This window comes from Lytechinus pictus, chromosome 3 (genome assembly GCF_037042905.1).
Source record: "Lytechinus pictus isolate F3 Inbred chromosome 3, Lp3.0, whole genome shotgun sequence".
NCBI classification, from domain to species: domain Eukaryota; kingdom Metazoa; phylum Echinodermata; class Echinoidea; order Temnopleuroida; family Toxopneustidae; genus Lytechinus; species Lytechinus pictus.
The window spans coordinates 55,391,484-55,399,305 of NC_087247.1; positions in this window are offsets into that span (position 1 = coordinate 55,391,484).

Sequence of the window (7,822 nt, forward strand, 5' to 3'; positions counted from 1 at the left end):
TTCTTTATAATTATACTAGGTATTATTTTAAAGCGAGCGAGCGAGGAAAAAAATCGAGCAAATCTCAATGGTCTATCACACACAGAGTTAAACTTCACGTCTTGAATGGAATATGTAACAGAGTATTTTATTCATAATTATATAGTTTTTTTATTTACCAATAATGATTTGGTAAGCATTTTCACTATCTTCCCATGATTTTATTACCTGAATGTGCCTTCTCATATGATAGCAGGTATAGGTGTTTCATTAAGCTTTTCGTAAATTTACGCACAACTTTACGCACGACTGGAACTTGTTGTTAGGTGTTGAGTCAATTATACATGCATGTACAGGGATATCATTTAGCACAAGAATTAAAGGATCAGCAGTCGTGCGTAAAGTCATTCGTATCTTAAGAAGAGCTTAATTGACATTTTGTAAATGTGATTATTTCTATGCTATATTTTGTATGTTCAATACCATGTAAAAATGTAAATGTCTGTTCATTTATTTTTTGGGACAATAAATACAACCTTATGAACCTTATAAATTTCCCTACTGGCAATGATGATAACTATGCTTGTTTAAAGCAGCAACAAACGAGCAGCCTTAATAACACCACCTTAAGTCTTCAACCACTGACATCTGGCCAGTAACATGTAACATTCTGAGATGTGTAGTCTCACCTGAATGATAACACACTAATTCACGACTCAACACATTCATACCACACTCATTATGTTACCAAGTAGTAAAGTACTTTCTTCTAAAAAAAACCCATACGGGTTTCGCGGTGTAAATAAAATTATAAACTAATACATTCTCTGTATTATTGATGGTTATATCAAAACGTAGTGTATATTAGACTAGTTATTTATAACAAACGGTCAATGAGAAACCTAATAAAGTTTAGGTCAGTTTGCACCCCCCTTAAACTCTTTCTGAAGAAAGCACTTTTAAAATACAAAAACATGTTGCGAAAGAAAAAAAACGGCGACGGATCATAAAAGGAGAGTTTGGGGGAAGGGGTAGGCCCGCCATAGTTGATCTCGAGTTGATTCTCGCCATGCAAGGTTTAAATGAATATGCGATATGATATTTTTTTTAGCCTATTTGAATACTTTGAATACAAATTTTATTCTCCGAATATTCATGATATAGTGATTAGTATACTTACCCATTCGTCAGCGACATTTCTGTCTTGTGCCGTTTTTCTTGCCCCCGTCTTTACTGCGGGGGAGGGGGGGGGGGCAGTGAATGAAACAAAAATGATTGGATTGATTTATCAACGGCAAATTTCTGTGAACATTGGCTGTATATCCCATAGTTGAAATTCGAGTTTCTCAGTCAGGTCCTGCGTGGATATGTGAGAGGTGGTGGGGGTGCTGTTCGTCCGCCTGCCACACCCTTTTATTCGGTGGATTTGACAATGATTCACCAGATGGTCTCAAATACTAGAGAGAGGGCATGTATACCCACTTTCAGGGGGCACAATAAGTGGGAAAGTGAAGGGGAATGGGATTGGGAGGAAGAAGAAAAACAAGATATGAAATCTGATGAAACGAGGAGTATTTAACTGAGGCGCGGGAGTCAGACTGTCGGATGCTTGGCCGTATATCAGTTTTGGTACAGGGTGCATGCCCTTTTGCCCTTATAGGGCCTTATAGACACGCCACTATAATATCATATTATGACTTGTCATACAAAATAATCATACCCCCAATTTATAACTTACAAATGCATATTGCTTGTATGAAAACACAAAAAATATGATCTGTGGCGCAAATAACTCACAAGAGAGTATACCATCAAATAAAAGATATATGCATGTAATGTTAGAAATGAAATAAAAAAATATGCCTGTTACATGTCTTGAGAAAAATTACAATTAGTACAGACAGAAAGACACACACACACACAGAGACTTTCTTAGAATGTGTTTGAATGTATATTTAATTGGTGAAGATAAAATATCAAACTATGTACACAATAACAATACTATTTTACAGGTTCAATTAAACATGCTGAAAATATAGGATGCATTACTGAAAATGAAAAGAAATTTCCCCATTTCTTCTCAATAAGTGTTGTTGATTCTATTTACTCATACATTTTAAACTAATTTCAGGCATTTGGCCTATGATAATATTTCCCATGTATTTTTATTAATATAATAGAACACCATGAATAATAGTCTAACAGTACTTTAATAGCTTCAATAATAAAAGGCAGTATTCTGTGTCTATAAAGCACAATAATATATGTATACCCTCTAGTCTTGAAACTCCGTCTTTAATTGAGCACAATGTTATTTAGCTATTATGTGTTGATCTGTTTGATTACTTCGATCAAAAAATCTTTCAACTTAGTAGAAATAATTTAGTTACATGCGTTTATAATTCATAATTATATCAACCTTACAATGTAAAACCGTTCAGATTAATTTCGACAATTGACATCACTTTTCCCGCCTTATTTTCTCTTAGTTATAATTTGATTTTTCTTCTGTCACTCAAACTAACTTGTTCCAATTCTCTTTGAAGTTCGAACATCTCTATTTGGTTCACTTTCGTTGCTTTATTGTTTCATACAGGGAGCATTGACGTTCTACGATTCATAAAACTGTTTTGTTTTTGTTACACGCGGGTTTACGCACTGATGAACAGTTTTCATACTGTAGTCACCAAATCAGACCAACGTTGAATTCCAAACCTAATTTCTTATATTTAATGATTTTAAATTATCTGAATGTAAGGTGTTTTCCCAGACGGGTTATGAAATTCGATATATCTAATTTCAAACAGAACAAAGAGATATATATCGGGTGTATATCCTATGGACCACACGTCGTTCGTAAAGCATGGCCCTGGGAAGCAGGGTGCTGAAAACCCCCCAAGATTTTCTTGGGGGTTCTGCGTGTAATATTCTCCATAGGCAGCACCCCCATTAATTTTTTCGCTTGTCAAATTTATTGGGACAAAAATGACCATCATTTTTTAGTAAAACTGATTTTTTTAAACCAAATTGTTCCCAGTGTCCTGTCGTAAAGTTGCTTTATCAAACTCAGATAAAAATATAAATGTTCAAGTTTAATAATTTAATTTGAGACCTATTGAATAAACGTTGAATTCCCTCCCAAATAGCAATCTAAATTTTGTTTTGTCGGCAAGATTTGTATAACTCGTAATTTTAATGCGTATTTTGATAACATGACAAAAAATATTCAAATTCACTCAGCACACTCACGAAATAAATGTCAATTTCTTTTCCAATTGTCAAGCAATTACAGAAGTCGTTTCCGCAATTTTAAGGTTCAAATTTAATCAACACAAACATAATTAATTATAAGGCATATGTAGCTCGAAAAATTGTATTTTTTTCATGTAAATTTTCACAACTCTTGCACCTTATTTTATGATTTCTTTCCTTTCTATAGTTTATATAGTTCATAAAGGCTGCTGAGTTGTATACAGCTGCAAGTTGCCGTTTGTTTTGTTTGCTTACTCACGGTCCGTCAAATGAATAAGTAATATACCGTTTGCATGTAAATTTCATTCAAAACGAAATGGAAAGTGAGACTATCACGAACAGTTACGAAAGTCACATGTACACATATAATTCGAAATCCTTTATGTGAGAGTGCATGAATGGCGACTGCGCAAATATGCATTTAAAAAAATAAAGGTTTTAAATGCGCTTTTTATATGATTCAATAATGAAATCGCTTATAAATATATATATAATATATTATAAAAAATATATATAAAGTATTGTTTGGACTTGTTACCCTTTTCGTCAATGAAAATTTAAATTCGAAATATTGACCGAATGAGATGCTGTACGTGCAATATAAACACAATTATACATATTGGTGAAAACATACAACTCTGAGATATATACAATCATGTACACATACACTTTTTTATATCCCACCTCGGGGCCTACTTTTATACCCCACTGAACCAATGAACGTATAATACGCGACTTATCGATACAAACCACAACTAAACCGTGATCGGACCCGATGAACAAAACAAATTTGGAAAAAAGTGTGAGCATGGACAGGGGCGCCGGAAACGGGGGGGGGGGGGGGGGTGAAGGGGCAGATGCCCCTAGTAAAATGGTAGGGGTCAAGAAAAACAAGATGATGCGAGTAAAACGAATCAATTTTTTTTCGCCACGCGTCAGATTATCACAATTCATAATCTGACAATGTTTTTAGCTTTTAATTATCAAATATTAGTAAAAGTAGTAAAATAAGAGGATTGCCCCTGAAACGTGGACTTGTAAAGGCAAATCAAGGGGTCCTAAGCGGTCGCCTCACCAATTACCGGCGCAACTTATAGGAAAAGGGGAAAGAAGCGAAGAAACCGAAAAAAACAGAAAAGAGAAAGGAAAGAAAAGAAATTGAAAAAGAAAAGGAGAAAGAAAAGTAAAGAAAATCCAAAATCTGGGAACGGGAGTACTAGCAAATAGTAAACTTCAGGTTACTGCATAAATATAAAAACCCACTCTTTCTTCTTGCTTCAATTACCTGTTTAATGAGATAGATATCATTTTCGAAAATTAAGGATAACATGGCGCTTTTTTCGTTTCGTTTTCAAGACAGTCAATATTCTTACTGAAATTTACTAATTTCAAAAACTTTTATAAAAAAAAGCTTCATATCCTATTCGCATGAAAGATATGTATCGGGCCTATTCGTGATTTTCAGCCCGCGTGTTATTATGATAAGCTCATCCGTTTCGCTTCCCAGCTTATGAATTTCTTCGAAAAATATTAATATCAATAATCAATACAAAAAAGTCATGTAAGCTTAATTAAAAGAAATATATTGCCGGTCATGTATGCGTCTCCAAGTATCACCTATACCATCACCAATTTGGGGATGAGATTTATTTTATAAAAGTTCAGACTCCATATAGTTTTGACCTCAAACTTATTCTCAGTCTACGCACGTCTTTTAAAATATTCAAACCTAGAAATTCGAACATATCATCCTCAAATACTTTTTGCCAAACAAAGATGACACATGTAAAAATATGGAAACACTGACTCGCCTTAATCTGCATCTCCCTGTTATACAATATCACTTTCCCTCCTCTCTATATGCGCTCATATAAGATAGATTACTTTAATGTAAAAGTTTCAATCCTAAATAGGCTTTTCCTATATTCCTGGCAAACATTTAATGAAGCTGAATTACTTTACTACTGATGAATTGAGTGTTTTGTTCGATGGTTAAATTTAAAATAAAGTAAAGCCCTGTTTTCCATGGCTCAAATGAGAAGAAAAAGGCTATTCCGTGTCTCAGAAAGTGCACTCAAAGGGAAATCCCAAACAGATGATGCAGAATAGATTAGGTGTTCTGAAATCAAAGGAGCAGCAAAAATTAGGTTTAAAAACTATTAAAAACTAAAGTAAAAACACTTAAAGTCCTGTGACAGACCGTGAACGGTCAGCAAACAACGACCTGAAAAGTGGTATTTTTAAGCACTCAGTTTACCGTGCATATCTCAAAAACATAACTCAAGTGTTCCATGACATTTGCTCCGGCGACAATTGCTCCGCTCTAAATTCCACACACTAATCGAATGACCAACTTCAACCCTGGGTTTAACACTATATCCCACCAAAAAATTAACCCTAAAACTAACATAAAACCATGTTGCAAAGGAGCAAATGTCGTGTCACCAACTCGGTTGCCGGAGCGCAAGCTGATTTTTTTATTATACTGACGTAACAATATTTCTGACCTCACTTCGCGCTCGTTTTATCTGTTTAGTGATAAACGGATACCTTTGGCCGTTAAAATCTTAAAATCTTGTCTGTACATCAGCGATTTTTAGCTTGCGTTTCGCGCTCATATTTTGATTAGTGAAATACATACATGAATTCCTACAAACAGTACTTAAACTGTCCCTTTTTTCAGGACAGTATATTTAAGAACTTTCTATTCAATGCTTATTAAACTATATTTACCTTGTAAAAATAGTGATATGTATCGAATCTTCAGCTTTTATAGCTCTTCAAGCAGCCTATCGGGGGAAAATCTTCATGAACAAAATCAAATCCCGTCCCTCCTCAAATTAAACAATGCTGGATCGGCCCCTCCTGAAAAATATTATTCTTTCAGGCAGTGGCGTACCTAGGATTTTCCACAGGGGGGGCAAAATCGGCCGCCAAAAAAATTTACAAGCACAAAAAAAAAAAAAGGTCTTCAATCAAAAATAAAGGTTATTGTTCCAGAAAAAAAATTGACAAGCAAAAAAAAAAAAAAAAAAGAAGGTCTTCAATCAAAATTAAAGGTTATTGTTCCAGAAAAAAAATTGACAAGCAAAAAAAAAAAAAAAAAAAAAAAAAAGGTCTTCAAGCTCGTCAGAGGGGCCAATAAAGGTCTTTAAGCTCGTCAGGGGGGGCAGTGATATGTATTTTGTATGGGTTGTGGCTCGTCAGGGGGGCCAGAGTGCCCCCCTGCCCCCCCCTATAGGTACGCTAGTGCTTTCAGGTCTAAATATCAACCACTTTCTGGTCGTGTTTCGCGCTCGCATTTTATTTTGATTAGTAAGACGAATATTGTCCGTAACAAAAGACCCTTTTATGCGTCAATATAAATTCAGCTCGCAATTTGCACTCGCATTAGGCCTATTTTCTTAGGGCGATACGCTTACGGATTAAATATTTGGAAATCATATTTTTTTAAGGTCTAGATCTCCAAATTTTCAGCAAGAGCTTCGCTCTATGGCACTATTGATTTAGTGAGATACGTAATGTTTCCATGTATCAAAGCCTGCATAAAACGTTTCCTTTCGGATCAATATATTCAGCTCGATTATTATTTTTGGGGGGTTGGTTTCTATGAGGTACCCAAAAATATGGAAGGTGTTAAAAATATTCCGTTTTCAGGAATGAAAATCAACATTATTTTCAGCGCGTTTTACGCACATCATTAAGCGGACACGTATCGTTTTGATGAACTCATACCGAATCATTATAATGTCCCTTTGTTAGGCCATAGGCCAGTGTAATCAAAATTTCAGCTGGCGCTTTTCGCTCTCATTACTCATTTTAGGTCGTATGAGATACATATTTTTATTTACACAAATACTGTTATATTCTTGTTGTCGTTGAACAGAATGCGAAACAGTGCAAATTTTAATTGGGTTGAAGAAAAAATTCAGATTACAACCTAAATTTAATTGTATCCTTTCTTGATAAAAAAAAAATAGGTACTAGAAAAGAGAGAATCATTATGCTCTAGCATGTTTCCCAAAAGTAATCAACATTATTGATAAACTATCAATGCTTTTAATGCTGATAAATATACAATAAATGAAACGATGAAACCAAATAGCATAACTATGCATTTATAAAGGGTCAGGGAGATGGGATGGGGATCTAGCAATATCATTAGGTATGATTTAAAGCAGCTGGAAAACCGACGGAGTGTTGTGTCCCCCAAGCTCAAGTTTGGAGTGCATGACGCCCATGTCAATAAGTCAAGAAATAAGGCCCTAAATTTACTTTAATCTAGCTATTGATTACACGAAATCATACTCTAGATTGGAATGAATCAATTTGTAAATATTTGATAATTTCGCAGGCTCTTAATTATGTTACAAGTTTTCGTACAATAGTAAATTTGTTTTTGCTCTGGATTGGATGTAACGGGTAGCCATTAAACAAATTTTTTTGACGACTTTCAAAGTCGTCATACGTCGCTGCGACGTCAAGTAAAATCCTGTATTAGGACGAGTTTCTTGTGTTGTTTTTAACACTTAGATTAGTAGATTCTAAATTTTCGTTTCAATTGCATACATACAGACTTGACTTAATACAA